Genomic DNA, 22,234 nt, shown 5'->3' with positions numbered 1-22,234 from the left:
TGAGCAAATGAGAATGCATTACTTTACGATTTATAGTAGAATAGGGAATTATACATGGCAATTGAAATGCTATGTTAAATCCATTTTCTCATGTTAACTCTTTGACTACCAGATGATTGTTTCTAGCAACTCAGCTACTGCTCTCTCTCACACACATTTAGGGTTGGATTCAACTAACTTTTACTCGCAGTTGGTCAATTGAAATTAATGGACCTAAATTCAACAGTAATTTCATTGGGTCTACTTTGAGTAAAGGTTAGTTTAATACACCTTTGGTTGCTCGGAGCATGAGACACTTCTAGTGAAGATATTATTATTATTATTATTATTATTATTATTATTATTATTATTTGTACCCCACCCATCTGGCTAGATCCCCCAAGCTACTCTGGGTGGCTTCCAACAAATATTAAAATACATTAAAATGTCACAGATTAAAAACTTCCCTAAAATCTGCATACAATAACTCATAAAAACGACAGACACACCTGTAACATCTGATACTCTTATGAGTCTCTTAACAAAATTCTGGTCTGCCATGCACAGAAAACAAGTCTTGTGATTCAAAGTGCAGTAAGGATGCAATTGAAATGCTCTAGTCCCTTCAGCCTTACACATGACTTTCTCTGGATAGCACTCAAGTTGCATCAGCACCATGACAATAACATCAAAATGAGCACACATATAAACGTAAAGTACTCTGGATATAAATCAGGGACTGGCCAGATTTCCCCTCTAAATCTTTTGGTATGCCGTAGGTGCTTATGTGCAAGCTATAGAAAAACATTCCTGTAGACTAACTGCTATGCTATAAGGCATTATGTCAAAAGTTAACAAAGAGCCAATTTAGAAGCTCTCTGCTCTAGAGGTTGGAATGCCTGGAAGCTTCCGCATTTTTTTCACCCCACAGGTGATGCGGTGGACCTATCCTCCTCCTGTACCCCATACCCCCTTACTGGCAACGGGTATGAAGGACTGGTAACATTGCAAAGCCCTGTCATGTTACCAAAGAGATCATGGAAATCTGGCTTCAGGCTATTTTGTTGGCAGGTTGATTGGAGAAACAGACAGACATGTTTGGAAAGTGGGCTAAAAGAACAACATTGTGATAGTTTAAACCTTTCAATTACATCTTTTCATAACCTACATCTGTGTGTTAGCAGTTAAATAGTGAGGTTTTACAGCTTTATGTGAGCAATACCCAAAGACTGTTTCAAGAGTCCTGATATTCCAAATACACATTTCCTTAGTCATTCCATTATAGTATTTTGTTGGTAAACATGTGTTTAGTTCCCCTTGGCATCAGCTCATACAGTGGGTGCAGATTCTGATGAAGAACAGAGCGGCGGCGGCGGGGGGGACGGGACAGAGCTAGATATAAATTCATTGACCAGTTTTTAAATACATGTGAAATTTGTGTCTGAAGACAGAATACCAGTTCTTTATTTCATAAGTTGCTGTTCTGTTTTCAGAAACACATTTCACAAGGAAGGAATTCTCATTCATTTTTATTTTAGGAAACAAGTATATCAGCATAAGGGCTAATCAATTCATAGCATGTGCCAGGTGAATGCTAACCAAAACCACTTCAGCATGGTGTCAGTTCCACAGTGGCCATGTGGATCCCCAATGTTTTGTTTAAGTTCCTTGTTGCCACTGGGTCCTTGGGTGGTGGGGTGATAACTGCACACAAAATGCAGGGAATCCACAATGCATTAAATCCACAGTATGTACCAGTCACCACAAGGAAGCTATTTTAGCTGGCCTCCATGGAGCCAGAGTAATGTGCACATTACAGTGAATCCTGGGATGAGGGACAATGTGAAGATAAAGTGTACAGAGAGGTTGAATGAAACAAATGCATTCCATCCCCACCAACCCATTCTATTTTGAAGTTGTTCGTGCAAGTAAAGGTGGTCTTATTTCTGTTTACTTCTGTTTATTATAATTTGGTTCCCTACAGGTTTATTTATTTATTGCTGTTTTTCTCCCACATATATTATACAGTGTTGTATACGTGGTTCTCACTTTCATCCTCACAACAAAGCTGTGAGGTAGGTTAGGCAGAGAGCTAGTGACAAATTGCATATAAACGTGTGTATATTTTAATAAATTCACACTAACATGCTGATGAATTTTCATGAGGACTTTAAAAAATGCAAACTGATGTGTAAATGTGGAGAAGTGAACCTAAGATTGGAAAAATGGAAAATTGAGGAAAACCCAAAATTGCAGATTCACCTAGGTCGCCCTTTATTTTCTCCCATTGATCCAGACTGAAGAAGCATCATCCTTGGGTTAGCAGAAAAAGAAGACAGTACACCTATGCTGATTGTTATCAACAATGTTCCTGGGAGAAATAACACAACATATTGGTCCAAATCCTAATTTACTCTTTGAATGAAGTCACAACAAAATGATTTTATTAGGTTTGTGTGGCATTTCATTTGAACATCCACGTATGCAATGGCAACTGCCATTAGTTTGGTAATTCCCAACCTACGTTCATGCAAAAGATCATTCAGATGAAATAGTTGTCATGAAAAAGCTGTGTGTCAAAGCCACCTTGACAACCCTAAGCTTTCATAAGTCGCTATGGCACTATCAGTCCCCCTCAAGCAAAATCTCCAGAATCTAATGGCAGATCTATGGTGGGAAGATTTGCGTAGAAAGAAACTGCAGAGGGAGGCTGGGAGAAGAAAAACATAGATGCCAGTGTTCCTGACTTGTTATCAGGGGGACTGTTGAAGCCAGCCCAGTTTAGGAAAAAGCAGGAGAAACTGCTTGTGACCTCAACAGGACTGGCTATCAGTGCCTCACTGGTGCATCATCTAGGTAAGGTAAAGGTAAAGGACCTCTGGGTGGTTAAGTCCAGTCAAAGGCGACTATGGGGTTGTGGCCCTCATCATCTCGCTTCAGGCCAAGGGAGCCAGTGTTTGTCCACAGACAGCTTTTCCGGGTCATGTGGCCAGCATGACTAAACCGCTTCTGACACAATGGGACACTGTAACGGAAGCCAGAGCACACAGAAATGCCATTTACATTCCCACCGCAGCAGTACAGTGGTACCTCAGGTTACAGATGCTTCAGGTTACAGACTCCGCTAACCCAGAAATAACGCTTCAGGTTAAGAACTTTGCTTCAGGATAAGAACAGAAATTGTGCTCTGGTGGCACAGCGGCAGCGGGAGGTCCCATTAGCTAAAGTGGTCTTCAGGTTAAGAACAGTTTCAGGTTAAGAACGGACCTCCAGAACAAATTAAGTTCTTTACCCGAGGTACCACTGTACCTATTTATCTACTTGTACTGGTGTGCTTTTGAACTGCTAGGTTGGCAGGAGCTGGGACAGAGCAATAGGAGCTCACCCCCTCACACAGATTTGAACCACCAACCTTCTGATCGGCAAGCCCAAGAGGCTCAGTGGTTTAGACCACAGTGCCACCCGCATTTCTTGCATCATCTAACCCGGCCACAACACATGTGCCCTCTCTTCAGCCCACCTTCTGGGATGCTGGGGATTGTTAGTGCTGATGAGCTTGCTGCAAAACTGTCAAGCACAATTTCAATACTGCCCCCCCCAACAACAACAAAAACACAAGAGAGACAGACAGACAGACACACACACACACCAGAGAGAGAGAGAGAGAGAGAGAGAGAGAGAGAGAGAGAGAGAGAGAGAGAGAGAGATGTACACACAACGGATCACTGCACTGATGAAATTCACGTGGTCAGTTGCTGATCAGAGCCATGAGAGACTTTTATTTCCACTGCTTTCCAGTGTTTGTTTGTAATGTTTGTACTTCCAAAGAGTTCCTAGCAATGCGCATATGCTTTCCAGGTGGTCTGCCATCCAGACATTATTTAGGGGTGGATTAACTTTCTCTACAAAGAGACACAAGCAGGTGTGCTACACCCACAACCAGGGCCAATTTTTGTCCTTCTTTGGTACAAAGGAATGGAATGTAGCAATATTAATACCTAGATATTAGAAACTGATTTCTTTGGCCTGTTTCCTCTTTTTAATATTAAGAGCGAGAAATTCCTGCATGAGACAAGTCATGAGTTATTGCACAATGCCTTACTCAGATTGTCTCTCAGGCCAGTAGGTCTGCAATAAATTAACCATAATTTGAAGCCCAGATGTGAGCTTATCATCCTTTGCAATAATCTATTTGCCCAGTAGACTCCAATTCTTTGTATATGACAAGGGAAATTTGGAATAAGTCATGTTTATTAAAATAATTCTTTTCAAACCATTAAGAAAAACTGATGCACATTCTGCCTATGGTATTTTTAGATCTTTACTATGTTTAGGACCGTCAGATAACTTAGGTTAATGCCCGTCCCTTTAGAGTTCAAGTGGCAAAAAGTAGGCAGCAAAGTTACCTCCTGCCTTTACTGATGCAACTGTTCCTTTACCTATCCTTCTCTTTTCCAAGAGACAACTTGAAGTAGGACTAAATTTCAGAACTAAATTTATCCGCTTTATGCTAGATGCCATCTAAACCAACAAACACATATAACTCAAATGATTAGCAGTAAATAACTGTGCTGCATTATGATTTGCCCCCACCATATTTCGGACTTTGAAATTAACTGGAGACGTGTGCCTTATTTTGTAGCACTGAGAGGCAGGGTGCTGGTTTATTGTTCCTAGGCATATTTATGTGACATATTTATATTTACTGGCGTTAGAAACTAGGACAAAGAGGCAGAAAAAAGCGGGGGGGGGGGAGTACCTGGGAAAAAATGCAATCTGTTAGTGAAGTTAATTACAAAAACATTCTGTGACTGACAAGAAGCCAGGTAAGTACAATTCCATTCATATATGCATCTGAAGAGATGCAGAAGGCTAAATACAAAAGTACATGTCAATAAGAGGAAAATAATGGTCAACCAGTTCATGAACTGAGGGACCATAATGGGTAGAGAACATGCTTTGACAGCAGAAGATGTCAAGTGAAATCCTAATGGCAGATGAAACTAATGGACTTTATGGAACTCGCTGAACTGACCGCGAGACTCCAAGACCAGAGGGAGGAGAAGGTGCAACAGGATTGGAAGAAATTTAAGGACTATTTAAAAAATCGTGAAAAGTTAGATATTTGAAGCAGAATTTGTTTGTTTATATGGCTTTAGCTAGTTGATGTTAGAGGAAAATAATACATAAGAAGTAATGTTATGAATGCTGTAAAATGTTTAGAGATATCTAAGGATATATTATTTAAGTGATGACTTATAAATGGTAAGGGAGTATCTTTATGATTATTAAGAATTGTGGTAAATGTTAAGAAATTAGTTACAAAGTTACCAAAGTATATTGATATAGAATGCAGCTGAGAGCACGGGGGAAGTCCCCTTTAAAGAAGAGAGGAACTAGAATATAACAATGAATACATGTGTTGGTTTGGGTATGTATGGTTTTTTATTTGCTATTTTTATATTGTTTAATGTGTTTATGTTTCTTTTTTCTCGTTGCTTTATTCTTTGTTAGTTATTTTTGTTTAAGTGTTTAAGTGTCGGATTTATGTGTTCTTTAATGTAGAAAATAATAAAATCTGTTTTTTTAAAAAAAAGAAATCCTAGGTGTCTCCAGTTGTTGTTTTTATAAGAAAAATAACTCTGGTAGCAGGGAAAGGAAAGGCCTTTATCTGCCTGACATCTTGGAGAACTGCTGCATGTCAGAGTAGGCAATATTGACCTATGGCTCAACTCTGTATAAGAAATAAGTCCTATCCAGGGTTGAGGGATCAGAAAGGAATGTCAGCAAGCAGAGGGAAAAGGTGAACATTGTTACTGACTGAGGGATTTTTTTTTACCACCACATAGCATTCTCCTTCCCAATTCAATGGTGCCCTAATTTCTTGTATGCTTTGGGTTTTTGGCTCCCAATGTCTAAAACCATGTTTTCTTTGTGCAATACTGCAATCAACTCACAGCATCCCATATGTCTAACGTGGTGGGATTTGGCCTACAAAAGCATATGCCACAAGAAAGCTGGTTTTCATCTTTTTGAGGTAGGATAACAATGACTAGGGTTGCCACAGTAATACTTTATAGAGGGCACCTCTCTATTTTAAGGGCTGTCTGGTCCAAGTAAAGGACCATAAGAAGGAAGGGAGAGCAAGAGGCCTTGATGTTAGCTAATGAATGTTGTCACAGCAGTGACTGACATTTAGTAAAGCTGACCTAGCCAATTAGAAATGGGAGAAGGCTTGAGCGAAATACCATTAACTAGGCCAGCATGGGGAACGTGTAGTCTTTCAGAAGTTGTTGGGATGCAGTTCCATCAGCCCCAGCCAGCATGGCCAATGATCACAGATTATTTGTTTTAATTGCTTTGTTAATGCCAATGCAATTAAAGTCACCCTTATACCCATATTTGAGGGGCTGAGAGACTGTGAGTTACAAAAGCCTGGCAAAGTAACACAATGTTGTAATACTTATTTTGCTTATAGGAAGGGGGGTGTAGTGAGGCGGAAGCTGTGAACTTAAACATAACAGTGGTGTCAATAATTAAGGGCTAGAAGAGATGAAGGAAGCCAAGGAAAGAAGTGAGGGTTTCAATGGTGAGCAGAAATATGTTTGCATGACAGGTTCAGCCTGTAGACAGACTACATGTCTATCCACTGAACACTAAAAGAGGTATAGACTTGTAAAACAATACCAGTTTTTCAAAGGCAAGGTCTATCCAAGCCTTGTGAGTGCTCAGTCACCAGATCTATCAAAAATGGTAGATCTGTTCTCTGATACTGTACATGTATTTAAAGTATTTATTCCCCGCCCCTCGCCCCCCAAAAAATTCCTGCAGATGCCCACAGCACACAAATTACCCCGTCAGAGCCTTCTTTACTTTGGTGAGATGTTCTGCACTTCCATTTAAATCAGGGGGGTCCAAAGTGTGGCCCACCCCCAGCCTTCACACTGCCTTCCCAAAGTCAGGTAAGCAGCTGTGTGTGGCCCGTGGGTTCCATGTTGAAGTATTCTTGTGACCCTCTTGGTAGCTAGGCTACCCTGATTTAAATGATAGCAATTATTTCTAAATGTGGTCGCCTCTGACTTCAAACAATAAAGTTTTATTAAGTCTAAATCTGCATTTATAGATCTAAATTAGTATATGCAAAGTTTATGTACGTACATGCCCTATTTTCTGGTGATGCATAATTGGCTACCCTGCCCACAACATTTTTTAAAATAACAAACTGTTCCATAGCATCTGTTGAGATCTCCTCTTCTGTTCATTCTTTGAAACCAAACTCTTTGCTGTTTTTGCTACAACGTGCAATATAACGGTGTAACTGAGATCCCCTGAGATAATGAAATTGTTGTGTGTCTCAAAAACAAAAAAAAGACATTAAAATCCATTGAGGTTGTAATCCTGTACTCAGTTTCCAGGGAGTGACCAGGCGTTGTTGAGTAACCTCATTAAACTCAATGGGGCTTACTTTTGAACTGACGTGTGTAAGATTGAACTGAGACACAATAACTTTATCTGAGCAGTTTATAGTTTATTGTTCTGTTCCACTCTGCTTACCAAAAGCAAATGAACTTTAGAAACCTAAAAAGCCAACATTTCAGAGCATGAGCCAGTCAAACTGTCAAACTTATTTCCAGATTCTTGCAGTCATGCAGCCCTCACATTCTTGAAAACGTTTAGTAAGAACTTAAAAATGTTTGAGCGAATAGGTTAGCAGGGCTGTTATTGACATCCTGTGTGTTCCTAAACTTTGATTAAATCTCTTATTAAATGGGTTCAGTAGTTTAGCTTCTTTGATTCCAATTATGGTACGGCTGTTTCGTTTATCTGGTTTAAATTCTCAAAAAAAGTTCAGCCCAACTGTCGTGTTTATTATTTGTTTTTGGCTAATGTATGGCTCACATGATCACGTATCAAAGCTTTTTGAAATTTCTTCATGTATTAGAGGGAACACTATAAAGGTAGCACGCAGGTGATGTTGAACACCGGACCAACTTGCTCATATGTCATATGGGATCAAGCCATTGTGGCTGGTGGAGATGTGGAAGTAAACTGAGTTATCGTCATCTTTATTGGGGCTTCCCAGAGTAACACAGGCCTTCCGAAGGCTGGTACTCTCTGATATATCTAAAATAATTCTGGAACCCATGGTTTTCTCTCTTTCTTTTTAAATAGTTTTTATTGAATTTTACATTTTTATCATACTGACAATATATCACATAACAAACAAAATACAGATCCCCCTTTTCCCCCTCCCCCCATGCCTTCCCTCAACTTCCTTTTCTGATTTTTTGCATAATAACTTCTCATGCTTTCTTTGTTTTATCTTAATACTGAGTTCTCTATATTACTTGTTGTTACACTCTTGTCTTATTTAACATCCTCTTTGTAGTTTCTATATTTGTTTTAGTTGATTGTAAGTGTTTACTCAAACCCTGCTAGTGAGTCCATCTCTTCACATTGTTTCTGTATATACAACATGAATGGTTCCCATTCTTTTTTAAAGTCTCTATTGTTTTATCTCTAAATCTTCCCATCAGTTTTGCCATTTCAGCATATTCCATCAGCTTTCCTTGCCATTCTTCTTTAGTTGGAATTTCGTCGCTTTTCCATTTTGGGACTAACAATATCCTCGCCGCAGTTGTAGCATACATGAAAAGTTTCTTCTTCTCTTTTGGCAAATCTTGACCTACAATGCCTACTAAGAAAGCTTCTGGTCTTTTACAAAAGTGATCTTACAATTTTTTTTGATCTCATTATAAATCATATCCCTATATTTTTTAATTATTTTGCAATTCCACCACATATGAAAAACTGTGCCTTCTTTTTCTTTACACTTCCAACACTTATTGGAGTCTGTTCTGTACATTTTGGCTATTTTTGCAGCTGTAATATACCATCTGTACATCATTTTCATATAGTTCTCTTTTAACAATACACAATCAGTAAATTTTAAATTCACTTTCCATAATTTTTCCCAATCTTCCAGTTGTATATTATGTCCTAAATATTGTGCACACTTATCATTACACATTTAACCTCCTCATCTTTGGTTTCCCATTCTAATAATATATTATGCACTTTCTTCGAAAGTTTGGTATTATCGTCTATAATTTCTCTTTGAAATCTAGATATGGTATAACTGAATCCTTTCTTATTCTCTTCTTTGAATACCTCATTGAGTTGATGATTTTGCAGCGGAACTCATGGTTTTCTCATTCCAGTTGTCCATATTGTCCGTCTCAGTGCGATCCAATGTTGACATTAAGCTAAAGGCTTACTCATCCTATTCCTGGTAGCATCCTGGTATGCATTGTGCAAACAAAGAAGACTTTACAAGGCCTGGTGATTAGCCATTGCAGAGAAAAAAACTCATGATTTGAAAGTGAAAAAAGGAAAAGAGAAGCCAGGGAAATTCTACAGTATATGGTGTGGTTGCCATTTATTTAATACACTAATGAAACTGGACTTAAAGATAAGATAAAATGCTTCCTGTCCATGCTGGATAAAATGGTCATTCGTGGCATTCGTGGGACATTATATTTTGTACACTCTGCTTTCCTGTATAGATTGAAAAGAGACATTTTTGTTAAAGTAGTACCTGATAACACTAATCGGGTGTGAGGAGGGGCAGGTGTTTCAGAATTGCTATGTTCTGTATTCGTCATTACACTAAAAACCCAGTAAGAATGATTTCAGGAGAGCCCTTGAAAATGCTTTATAAAACCCCAGAATAGATATAACTCATGGAGAGGATTTACTTTTCTTTTCTTTTCTTTTTCTCTCAACTCTGCTCCCTTATTTCCACAAGCTGTTATCATTTATTTTACTGGCATAAACAAATTGTAGGGTTTTTCCTTCCCTTTCTTAAAATTCTCATTATCACTATAGAGCCAAAGACACTACAGCAAATGAGTCTGATGGATACTGACTGCAAAACAAACAAACAAACAAACAAAAACAAAATACTGTTGAATGAAGTGCAAAGCTCATTCCAACATTTCATTTTCTCTGGGATATCCTGGAGTGCTTCTTGCTTTTCTGGATCCACATGACTGATAGGAAGTAGATAGAATTAACCAAGACAACATATTAAATAATGAACCTTATAATGTGAGAATAACCCATCTCTTCCGTTTGCCTTTCTGATATTTGCACATTTATTGTTATTTTTATTTATTAATCATCTTCTAAACAACCATCCCAAGGCACTTTACACATAAGATAATTAAAAACAGCTTCAGGGTGTGTGTAGAAGAAGAAAAATCAGAAGCAGAGGCAGGCTATTCTCTTTTGACATTTTACATGCTTTTCCTGGCACAAATCTTAACCTTCGTGATGAGTACAATTCCCTGGAAAGTTCTTCTATGCAAGTCCTTTTGAATTGTGCTCTTGCACAATACAGCAGGACTAATGAAGGCAAATTTTCCATGAAACTGCCCCAACTTAGAAGAAACACTAGGTTTGTTCACAAATTACAATGATGAACACAGGTACGTGTTACGACTACACATGTACAGGGGTTTGTATGAAAGTGTGTATACTTGTTGATTAGCTGTTGGTTATAAACAATAAAAATCTGACTGACTGAATTTGGCTGTAAGTAATTTTATGATCTTTTCACTTGTAGTAATTTTAGGCACACTTTCCTGGGAGTAAACACCATTGAACAGATTGAGACTTACTTCTGAGTAAACCTCCAGAGGGTTGCACTGCATGGCTGAAATTCACACTAATCTGGGAGTAAGTCTCATGGAATACAGTGGAATTTACTTATGAGTAAACCTGCACAGGATAGCCCTGCCAATTTGTGTTTTTTCTACATTTAACAAGGCCTGGTTCTCGTGATAGGGGTGTCACACATTACATTAAATGAGTATACAGTCTGCGTACCTATATACACAAATAGTTGAGCTATACACTGATACGATTACTCACATGTAATGTTCCATGAGTGTACAGTGTGTGTATCTGTGAATTTTATTTCCTTCTGTAAACCACTGAGTGGACTTTAGTTGATGGACAATCTAGAAATACCATAAATAAATAAAAATTTAACCAGCTGCACTGACGATATAGGAGAATTAGTAGTCATAGTACAATGGAGTGTTCCCGAGGAGAAAATTGTCTGCTTAAAGCTTCCTACTTCAACGTATTGCACTGCAAAAGGCAGAAGTTCAATGAATGCAATATGGAGACTACCAAAACACAAGGTAGTTCAAAACAGTAAGGTGTCAAGGATGGGGAGAGTCATGTTTTTTCTATATAATATTTCCCCCCATAGCTGCACTCTTAAAGCCTTAGCCTACTGTACTCGTGACCCACTGAAAGAAGAATGCCATTAAAGAGGGGCAAGATTAGTATACGGAGGAAATACTAGTATATTGTGAACAGGGGCGTTCCAAGCCCCTTGGCTGCCCGGGGCGGGAAGCCAAGAGGCACCCCTGGGGGCGGGGGCATCGCGGCTTCAGGACTATCTGCAGCCCACAGAGACTCCCGAAGCCGCCGCCCAGGCCCCCTCGGGGGAGCGCAAGTAGGGCAGGGAGAGGGGGGGTCAGCGAAGAGGGGTGTCACCCCTCCTTGCTGGCCCACCCCTCTCCTTGCCCCGGCTCCGCAAACCAGCCAGCCGCTGGAGGGCGGGGGCTATTTTCGGTGCTGCCGGGGCAGAGCCGCAGGAGGGCCAGCGAGGGGGTAACACCCCGACTCGCTGGCGGCCCCTGCGGCTCCACCCCGGCAGCACCAAAAATAGCCTTAAAAAAAACCAGGGGGCGGGGTCACCGCCCAAAGTGTCACCCCTAGCAGGGCGGTGCCTGGGGCGGGCCGCCCCCCGCCCCCTTGCTACGCCCCTGATTGTGAATGATGATGATGTTGCTTCATTTCTTGTTCATATCAAACTGCACCATGTTTACTGCGCTGTGACTACGCAGTAACAAAGTTGTGAGCTAAATTTACTGCAATAAAGTAAAATTATCATACGACGTCTTTGCCATGCGCTAAACTCTGCATGCATCTGAGCTTACAAAACATAGCCCTTCCTATATATTTTGTTGGGTCACTTCAGCCAGAGGAAGTGGTGCTTGTGGAATTAGTTTCATCACTTCCTCTAGCAGCCGAGTGAACCATGAAGACCTTCCCTTCAGTTATTTACTCAGCTTAGTCAGTGTGTGAATTAATGTTCTTCTTTTACCTGGTTTCCATCATCTCATGAATAGAAAGCCAACGAAAGATCTAGAGAGGAGCCAAGCACCTGCTGTGAGCAGTTGAGAGTTTTCAGACTGAATTAAATTTGCTGGAACTAGGGGAGTTCCACATCCACAAGAAGCAAGAGGATACCTGTCTGGTAACTCGAACCCATCATGCTGGTAAAAGAAATAGTTCAAGAAATGAGCAAGAGGAGATGGATTTTAATGACCATGTAAAAGTACATGGAATTTCCTTTTGCATAACTCACAAGATTTTCTCAGTCTGTGTCCCTGATATATTTATGGTGTATTTAGGAAACCTTTTCCTTCAGGGTTTTAAGGTGTTTCGCTGAATTATATACACTTGCCACACCATATTTCACACTAATCGAAAGCATCTCTCACAATAATCTGCAACCCAAATAGGTCACTGAGACAAGCAGCCTTAACTAATTTTTTTAACAAATTTGTAAATAGCATCAGGCTTATAAGTATTGTGTGAACAAAATGTGACTGTATAACTAATATATTTTGTTTTGTGGTTTTGGAAACTGAGTAAGTAGCAGTGTATTAGATAAAGTTTATGATTGCACCACAGTTCAAGATTTTGGAGAGACCATCAAGTACTTTCCAAAGCAACAAATGTTTTTATTATCTTTTGGAAGATCTGGTTTTTAGCTAAGAAATAAGTACCTGGAGGACGTAGTGCCAAAAGCTTTTAATGTTGAACTACGATTGGTTTTGACATCTAAAATGGTTCAATTCAGATTTTGGCCAAGAAGGAGTTTGCTGGCTAGGCTACATATTCATTGCATGCCACTCTACATTTCTCTTTTCTCTACAAAAATTAGAGAATGGCCTTGATATCTGAAGCCTTCATCAACTCCATAAAAGGCAGATCCATTCCTCCCTTTGGTTCAGCATACAATGCTCAAATTGAAATGGAGTAAAAACAAAACAAACCCTGTAGATTTTTCATCTTCCATAAACCAAAATGGGCACTGTGTTTCACCCAGTTGTAAAACTTAGAATGTACCAGTGACTACGTGAGCTTTTTATTTTTTTTAAAAAAAAATCATTAGTCACTGGAGTCTTTTCAACACAACCTGTGCAAGATGAGTGATGGGAGCAACCATATGGGCCTCAACTGTAAGCTTTCTTTGGCCTCAACATACCATACAAGTGCTGAAAAGGGAGAAATGGTCTGATCCAGCAAGTCAGTTTCTCCTATGGAATTAAGTTTGCCATGCCTGAGCCTGCTGTGTAAACAACAGACCATATCTCAACTATATGCATTACATCCCTCATGTGTACACCGGACACTTTGTCACAAAAGTACAGCAGCCTTCTTTTGCTCTTGATGTTCTCCAGACTGAACCAATAAGCTGTAGCTTCAGTTTCAAGAAAGCTCCATGCCTGTTTTGTACTCTCCATTCAATTCAGTGATGAGAAATTTTGATTTAATATATTTTTGTCTCACATACTCGGCACACAGGCACTCACAGCAGCTCGGAAACATAAAAACATGTTTAAAACAAAACAAAAAAGTTAAATCAACCCAAGCAAATAAAAAGCAAAGTAAGCACAGAGAGAAAGATATCAAACAATCCATAATATTTCTTAACAGGGAGTTTTTTTAGCCAAGCTCTGAAAGACATGAACATAAGAAGAGCCTGCTGGATCAGGCCAATGGCCCATCAAGTCCAGCACCCTGTTCTCACAGTGGCCAACCAGGTGCTGTGGTAAACTCACAAGCAGGATCAAAGCACAAGAGCCCTCTTCCCTCCTGTGGTTTCCAGCAACTGGCATTCAGAAGCATTGCTGCCTCCAACTGTGAATCTCTCACAGCAAACTCTCAGCCCAGCTGAGGAATCTATCCTTTCACGTGGACTATCATTCTGCCCTGCCAAATCCCCACAGATGATTCAGTTCTATGGGGACTTGGAAGCATTTTTCCACCATTTACGCCTGAAGGAGTACTTCCAACACACACAAGAACAAGACAAAGAACAAACAACATCTTCACAACACAACATCTCTCAACCTACTGGGGAACATCCACCACCCTCCAAACACATTAATGAACAGAACATTGACCACCAACCACCACCGAAAAAATGTTACACTAAAAGGGACTCCACATGGACCCCTCCTGATGGACGCAATACCACACTAGATCTGTACATCGATTGCTTCCGCCGCAGAATCCAAACAGATGTGACCAGAAAACACCATCGCTTACAACAAAATCTAAACCATGCTGAAAGGAGAGCGTTACATTGATGATATTTTTATTATCTGGACACATGGTCAACAGACCCTGGACACCTTCCACAAGACATTCAATGACTTTCACCCCACCATCAACCTAACTATGAACCAATCTATGCAAGAAATACACTTTTTGGACACTACTATAAAAATACAGGATGGACACATAGACACCACCTTATACCGTAAACCAACTGACCGACAAACATATCTACATGCTTCTAGCTACCATCCCAAACATACCAAACAATCCATTGTATATAGCCAGGCCCTACGTTACAGCCGCATCTGTTCCAACTCTACAGACAGAGACTCTCACCTAAGAGATCTACAGCAAACCTTTTTAGAACTAAAATATCCACCTGATGAAGTTAAACAACAGATCGACAGAGCCAGACTGATACCCAGAGAGAACTTGCTGCAAGACAGACCCAAAAAAGAAAATAACAGAACACCACTAGTCATCACATACAGCTCCCAAGTTAAAACAGTACAACGCATCATCAGAGATCTACAACCTCTCCTAGACAATGACAGTTCTCTTTCTCAAGCTCTGGGAGGAAGACCCTTCATCGCCTACAAACAGCCACCCAATCTCAAACAGCTCCTCACCCACAATAATACAAAAACAGGACTCAACATGGACACTGGTACCAGAGCCTGCAATAAACCCAGATGCCAACTTTGCTGCCACATAAACCCGGATAACACCATTACTGGTCCCAACAACATCAAACACACCATCTCAGGACTATTTAATTGCTCATCTTCCAACATTGTGTATGCAATCAAATGCCAACAGTGCCCTTCAGCTCTCTATATTGGACAAACAGGCCAAACCCTACGCCAAAGGATAAATGGACATAAATCTGATATCAGGAATCACAAGACAGAGAAACCAGTAGGAGAACACTTCAATCTCCCAGGACATTCTATAAAAGATCTCAAAGTAGCTGTCTTATTACAAAGAAATTTCAGAAATAGACTGGAAAGAGAAGTGGCTGAATTGCAACTAATCACCAAACTTAAAACCATGGAGAAACCTGGTTTGAACAAAGACATTGGATTCTTATCTCATTATACATAACAAAGCTATCTTTAGCCATCTCACCCCTTGCCTTTCCCTGCAAGACTAATTGCAGCCGTTTAGAGTCGTCAACAGGTTTTCCACACTTATCAGCCTATCATCCATTCCCACCACCCATCTGAGTAATACCCCTCCCCACTCCCCCACTATATTTAAGGATCTGGTGACTTCTGTTTCAGTGTATCTGAAGAAGTGTGCATGCACACGAAAGCTCATACCAGGAACAAACTCAGTTGGTCTCTAAGGTGCTACTAGAAAGAATTTTCGATTTTGTTCCAACTGTGAAGGCAGAGCAAAGCCAACATGGCTAGGAGTCACCGGTAGCCCTCCACTCCATGAATTTGTCTAATCTTCTTTTGAAGCCATCTAGGTTGGTGACCAGTGGCAGCAAATACCCTAGTTTAACTATGCACTACGTGAAAAAGAGCTTTCTTCCATCTGTCCCGAATCCTCCAGCATTCAGCTTCATTGGAAGCCCACAAGTTCTAGTGGTTTGATGGAGAAAAACTGTTCCCTGTCCACTTTCTCCATGCCGTGCATTGTTATATCAGTTTCTACCATGTCACCTCTTACTTGCCTTTTTTCTAAACTAAGAAGTCCCAAACTCTGCCAGTTTTCCTGATAGGGAAGTCGCTTCATCCCCTTGATCATGCGTGCAGAAACTTAACATATAAACCTTTTTTAAGTGAAGAAATTCCAAAAGGACGGTGCCACTAGAGAGAAGGTTGAAGATCAGGCGTTCCCCGTCTGCATGTCAATGCAAGAGGAGACCCTAAGGCAGGGATGGAAATCCTGTGGCCCTCCAGATGTTGTCTTCCGTGGATTCTACTATCACTTCATTTTACATCGATAGAGATCGCTGCATGATCTAGGAAAGAAGCATATTCACTGTACTCAGAACACCAATAAATGCAAAATGAAGTAAACAAGTAGTAGGACTACTACATACAGCAAGAAGGGTTTTTTAAAAATTCATCTCCTTTGTTCTCATTTTTAAAAAATGTAGAGAGACAGGCCATTGGAAGGAAGACTGTTTAGTATAGTGCAATATAATATCTAGTTTTAATATCTAGTATGAAATTTTATTGGAAGAAGGAGAACAGACTTAATCGTAACTCAAATGCTAGATGCATTACAGAAACTCATCAGGTCCAAGAAACATTAAGATGGTTTACCCATCTAGGCTGCACTGTATTTTGTCATGACTTTTTATTTCTGCACTTGAAGCCTCCCAGGCCCTGAGCTGCCTAATAGAATATAAAAGAGGTTTTGTGGGTTTTCCCCAGGAAAAATATATGCAACCATATGGCTAATCTCTTCAGTATGTTTTAGAAAGCACCCCGGCTCCCCCTTCCTTCCCTCTTTGGTTACAGGTAAAACGGTGTTCTGTCCTACCAACTTAATCTCTTTTCTACAGCCAGTTGTGCAAACATGTCTTTTGGTGATCAAAACCTCTGCTCTGGAATGGAGCAGAAGTTTAAACACACACACACTGACCACTCCATTTCTTCCCTTTCTCACCACTCCTCTTCACAATGATGTGAATCTTCAGATAAATGGTGAAAAGTAATATACAAAGTTGCTCACAATTTACCTGAATGTGATTACTTAGTTAGGTATATCTTTGGTAGATGTCAAGAGTAATTTATAGCTACATTTACTAGGTCTATGTAGATCATTCCTTTCTGTACCAAACAAACAGAGACCAATCCTTTAACTGAAAACAACTATATCTCAATCATATGTAAATATGACTCACATTTCCAAGTGCTTAATCACAGACATTTAATTTGATGGTTTGGCTGGATAGGTGCATGCCAGGAGATAAACCTGGACCAGGTCTACAGATGGAGTAGAGAGGTCTGAGAGGAAAGGAAGCCTAGTGATGTGGTGTTTCAACTGGAAGGGAGATGCTCTCCAACTGCTGCCCCCCTTGCAACTGGGAACTGTTGGCACTAACCTACACAGGTAGGGGTTGTCAGTGAATGGACCATGTACCCCCTTCTAGAGATGGAAATGGCATTGGGCAGGATCTAAACTATGACAGGGGGGAACTCCCATATGGGGATCTGAGGTTATGCATCAGCTCCTGCCCACAGCTTGGGTAGTGGTGGGCCTGACATCAGTCACCTCAAGTTGCCAGCATGATCCTAGCTGCATGGCCATTGGGACTTTGCTGGCCATTCCTCAGCAAGCATGCTGAGATGATTTCGTTTGGAAAAAACATCAGAGTTCGAAATGGAAAGCAGATTTGGGCAACAATGCCATGCCAACCCCGCTTGCCTGCTGTAATCAATAAAGTTGTGGCCCGTTTCAAAACACACACACCCACACACCATCTTTTGGTCTTATTGTTAGCCTAACCCTTGTATCCAAGGCAGCTTGTTGTTCCTGCCCCACAGCTGTAATGGGGTATGAAGGAAACCAAGGAAGGAGAACAAAGGAAGAAAAGGAGTTCAATAATTGTATCCTGGGCAAGGCAAGTAAGGTAAATCCTGGGCAAGGCAAGTAAGGTAAGGACTGAGTAACGGGAGCTCACACCATTGCAGGGATTCAAACCGCCAACCTTCCGATCAGCAAGCCCTAGGCTCAGTGGTTTAGACCACAGCACCACTTTATTTACTTGAAATAAATAAATCATATTTCATATTGAAATGAAGTAAACCATATTTACTGAAAGCAAGTCTCGCTGCATTCAATGGGACTTCCACTGGTCATGTGGAACACACTTCCCATAGAAATTAAGCAGGCATGAATGTGCTGTGCATTTCACCAGATACCTAACAATCTTCCCATTTTTGCAGGCCTTTCCAGAAGGATGAGTTTTTCCTCTGGCAGCATTTATGCTGGTCATTTTCAGGTACTGTATGTTAATCTGTTTTATTTCATTTCACTTTGATGCCGTATACTACTATGAATTTTTTTCATATTTAACATCTTGTAAATATTGGAAATAAAATAAAATACATAATGTGTAGGAACATGGCCTCAACCTGCATTCCTGTACCCACTTACCTGGGAGAGTAAATTCCACTGAACTCAATGGCGCTTACTTTTTGAGTAGGCATATACAGACTTGTATGCCCAGTGGGAGGGAACATTGGGCCATTGAGCCATGAATGTGGAGGATGGGTCCTCACATCTTAGCAATGGACAGTGGTGGGATTTTCCCTTGTTTGCAAATTGTAAGTTTATTTACCGTATTTGGGGCATTCGGAAAACGTACTTTCCTACACAAAATGGCTGCATGAATACCCACACCACACCACACCACCGCCACCTATTCTGAGTAATAGTAAGTATCAAAGCTGCAAATCTTTTTCTTTAAAGAACTGCCTATGGAGTGTCTAATGGTCCCAGAATCTTCACTCTGCACTACAGCAACACTGGTCTATTTATGGATGCAATTAGTAGTATAATTATAGGGGGGTGTCAGCATACAGTAGTATTTCTTTATGGGTCTAGGCCCTGTACAAAAATATTTTCTTAAGATTTCATTTGAATAATGCTTTCTTCAGGTGAGCTCTGGCAAGCACCATTAAAATTGTAAATCTGGGAACCTAGGAAATAAAGAAAGGGGAAGGAAATTACCTCAGTTTGGCATGAGGTACAATGTTACTTTCTTTAAATAAAATTTATCCTCTGTCCTTACTAACCCCATACAGGCTAATTTAACACTTCATTGTATTCTTTCACTTACCCTTACCCTTTTGCCAGACACACATGGCTGCTTATGTTATAGTGGCTAAAGTTACAAAGAGCCTATGTATAGCCAGTCCATGTATATTTCCCACTTCTCTTTAAATCTTTGGTTGACTGGCACCTTTTCATTCAATTATGAGTACATTTTGAGTGAAGGTAATAAAAAATACTATGGACAAAAATACTATGGATATCGAATTCTGTGGATATAATTTTGTGTACAGTTAGGAATATTGGTAGCCATTTTATTCCAGTGTCAAATATAACACCAAGAATTCCAAGTGTTTTTTGTTACTAGACATTCAATGAGGCCTGTAATCTAAGCACCCCCAAAAAATTATGATTAGCATTATTTATTTATCTATACCCTACCCTGATACACAAAGTCCTGAACTACTTGAGTCCAGAACGGCTTAAGCATTGCCTGAGCCCATATATCCCAAATTTGACAACATTAACCTTGGGTTGGGCAACCTAGGCAGGGTGATTTAGTGGACAGCATAAGAGGCACTAAACCTTCCTCCGTTCTCCTCCCCCACCCCACTATTTTTCCTTATGACCAAGGTCTGTGACTGAAAATAATGCTACCTAGCAATCCAGCACATGTCTAGTGAGAAGCACCATTGTGTTTTAACCAGCTCCCAGGTAAGTGTGAGTCCAAGGGGACCTCATTCCCTCTCCTGAGGGTCACATGAGAGAGGCGAGCAGAACCAGGTGCAAAAGTGGCTGGAGCAACTAATGCATACCCTCCAACATTTCTCCGATGGAAATGGGGATGTTCTAAGGAAAAGCAGGACATTCCAGGATCAAATCAGAAACCAGGATGGCTTCTGTAACTCCAGGACTGTCCTTGGAAAATAGGGATACTTGGAGGGTCTGCTGATGTACATTTTACCTTTTGTACAGCAGGCTAGTTTCTATGCACACTCACACATCCCTCCATCCAGACATGCTGGAGACCTGACCAAGAAACGTACATTCCAGCCAGGCAAAAACAGTCTGGGTGTGAAGCAGGTCAAATGAGGGGTATGGCCTGCTGAGAATTTGAAGGGCCTGAATGAGAGACCTACCTGTAGGGCCACATTCAACACCACCCCAGGCCTGAGGTTTCTCTCCTCTGGTGTAAAGGACTGCAGCCTAAAGTGCTTTAGAAGAGCTGGAATAATTTTAAGCATTGTTTCATCATAGCGGTCGACATGCTTTTGTTCTGAGAAATATGTTGTCAAGTTATTTCGGTATGCCACAATGGAACTGAATTGCTGGTTTGTTATTCATTTTATTGTTGGCTATTTAAGCTTCATGCTTGATGGAAGATTCAAGACTTTAAAAAAAGAAAGGCAAATAAAGAATGATAATTTTGGATATGGTGCAGCATAGTGGCCAAGAGACTGCACTACACATCAGAGAGTCCCTGAGTCAAATGTCACCTCTGCAATGAACTCATTAGGTGGCCTTGGGCAAGTCACTCTCATTTGCCCCACCTACAATATGAGAGGCAACAATACCAACAAATCTTGTTGTGAGGACTGCAAGGAGATAATGCATGTTAAGCACCATACTCGGAAGTGCTATACAAATCTTAAGTACCATTATTGCTTCTAATCCATCTGGAGGCTATACATGCAGGGAAGCAGGCTTCCATTTGCATACCTAGCAGGATGGGGAGCCAATCCTATGCATAAATATGCACCAAGAGCACACAAACTGTACATATGTTCCAGCAGCTGGGGCTGTGAATGCAAGACCATATCAGATAACCAGCACAAGCACTGATTGGGTGTTTGAAGCAGGAAGGTTTGTGGCTGGGTCCATGCAAAATAGCTGATTGGTTGCTGATCCGGCAGGTCTAAGCTCATACGTCCCCAGCTGCCGCATGTACACACCACTGGACTGGGGCCAATTGTAATAACTGCACACATTTCCTTGCGATATCTGCAGTGCCTAATGTTCTTAACAGTGGCAATCATTAAAGGCTCTGACATTTTGTCAAAGCGTTTCCCCTGCTCCGGTCCCTTAGTGAAAGAAATCTCTAGCACCATTCAAGATTTATCTCACCATAAAACAGTGATAAGTCCCAGATGTGATTACAGTTTGCTTTTTAGTGCTTTCTATTTGCCCCTGAAATGTGTTTGTTTTGTGGTGTTCACACACGTGTGCGTGTTTTCATTTCCAATTCAGAGTAAATTGGCTTGACTTCTGGTCGCTGGCACAGTGGCATACTTCCTCTCAGCAACTGAAGTCTGTCTGGAAAACAAAACAACATTCTCCAGGCCTGGGTGTTTATACGGCCAGCTTGCAGTTGCTGTGGCAAATTTGCCATGCCACATCAAAGGCATTTCAAAGGCTTGCTCACCTGATGAAAGCATTAACTGTTTTAAGTTTGCCTACTTGTCATGGAAGCAGCGAGCTCATTTGCTCAGCCCAACCCAAGGAAGAAAATGTAATGCACAAGCACTTGTTGTTTTTAATACCCACGGTTCATCAACTTTCCTCCGGCGTTCCTCAGGACACAAAGAGAGCAGTGATCAAAATTTGTGGAACTCGAAAAGATGGCAAGCAGAAAGAAAACTGCTAGGGGGGAAATTCTGCCAAATATTTTGGGGTTAGAAAAATTAGAGAAATGAAACCAAGGCATGTTACATTGGCTGCAAGATGAATATATAGACAAAATATCAGAGGACATGAAAGCATTAACGAGAGCTTGATTGATTTCACATTAATGGGGGTGCTCTATGGGTAGGCTGGCCAGAAAATGAAAACAAAAATCCATATAGTCTTATTTTCTTTTATTTCTCAAAATAATATAACATGTACACCATGCCCCCCTCTTTTTCTGACATATGGTATATTTCAGAAGCTTCCCTTTCATTAGGACCAGGTTCACAGCAATCCATCCTTTTATAAGCATTTTTTTTTGCCAGATATCAATGGCAATGTTTTAAAGATAGCTTCTGAATACTTATTTGATATCCACATCTTGCTGCTATCTACATGCATTGCAAGCAGAATGAAGCAA

This window comes from Lacerta agilis, chromosome 1 (genome assembly GCF_009819535.1).
Source record: "Lacerta agilis isolate rLacAgi1 chromosome 1, rLacAgi1.pri, whole genome shotgun sequence".
NCBI lineage: Eukaryota > Metazoa > Chordata > Lepidosauria > Squamata > Lacertidae > Lacerta > Lacerta agilis.
The sequence above is the reverse complement of the archived record's forward strand: the minus strand, read 5'-3'. Positions refer to the sequence as shown.